This window comes from Ziziphus jujuba, chromosome 4 (genome assembly GCF_031755915.1).
Source record: "Ziziphus jujuba cultivar Dongzao chromosome 4, ASM3175591v1".
NCBI classification, from domain to species: Eukaryota; Viridiplantae; Streptophyta; class Magnoliopsida; order Rosales; family Rhamnaceae; genus Ziziphus; species Ziziphus jujuba.
Window position 1 is genome coordinate 22527816 of NC_083382.1, and position 1125 is coordinate 22528940.

General features: G+C 36.3%; 1 non-coding gene across 1 annotated transcript; it reads right to left on the reverse strand.

Annotated features, from left to right (window-relative positions):
* Positions 1–438: 438 nt before the first annotated feature.
* On the reverse strand, positions 439–511 carry TRNAF-GAA (transfer RNA phenylalanine (anticodon GAA)). Its single transcript has one exon. It is a non-coding gene; the product is annotated as a tRNA-Phe (tRNA).
* Positions 512–1125: the final 614 nt, after the last annotated feature.

The window sequence follows — 1125 nt, forward strand, 5'->3', positions numbered from 1 at the left end:
TTTCAATAAAGAAGGAATGAAGAAGTTGAAATGGATATTAGTGAGAAAGGAACAGCTTTTTGGGAGTCAAAGAGAAGAAAGAGGAAATGGCAAGAGAGAGAGAGCTCCAGTGGTAAGAGGAGTAAAAATGAATCTTGGCTATTCGTACCCCTCAACTCCCCTTGTAATATAGAAGAAGTAGTACCATTCTTTGGGAACGAGAGGAGACACAGTATGAACAAATAAATAAAAAGACGAGGAAACAAAATCTATTTGTTTCTTTAGATACGCTTTACTCATCTATAAATACCCATCTATAAATATTCTCTATTTCTTAAATAGAAGGGGTATCTCTCCAGCCGCTTAGATGGATAAACATGTATCACGATCTATACTATTAATTAATGAATATGTATGACGACCAATTTGTAGAATCGATACTCATACAAACAATCCATGTGCCAGGAACCAGATTTGAACTGGTGACACGAGGATTTTCAGTCCTCTGCTCTACCAGCTGAGCTATCCCGACCATCCACAACGCATCATCCTCATTTTAATAGGTGGTGAAGGGAGGGCCCCAATTGGTAGAAAAAAACCCACAACCCCTTAAGGTTATCCTGCACTTAGAAGAAGAAGTAGAAAAAGGAATAAATATAGTGATAATATCATTCATCGTCACCGTACTAAATAGAATTTGTTTCTTCGTCTTTACAAAAAAAAAAAAAAAAAGGAGTAATTAATTGTGAATGCAATAGAAACAAAGACACAGGGAACGAGTTACCTACTCTTAACGGTCAAAGCGAACCCTTTGATCCCTTTGAATTCCATATTCGAAGTTATGATCGGATCTATTCATTAAAAAGAATCTATTCAATACATTTCTTATGTACCGATTGGTGCTATATTGGAATTGAAAAAGCTTTCGGATCAATCTATATTGATTGAATACCTCCATTATGTTGTTGCCAGCAAATACCACTTTTTTAGTTTTGTATCTTCCAAATCATTCCCGCAAAAGGTCCGAATCGATCCTCTTCTTCATTACATAGAAAAAGTGAGCCACCAGTTCAGGTACAAGATACTATCATTACCTCCTAAACAATTAGGCATCCAACTCGTAATCGCAACAACCCAATTACAAGA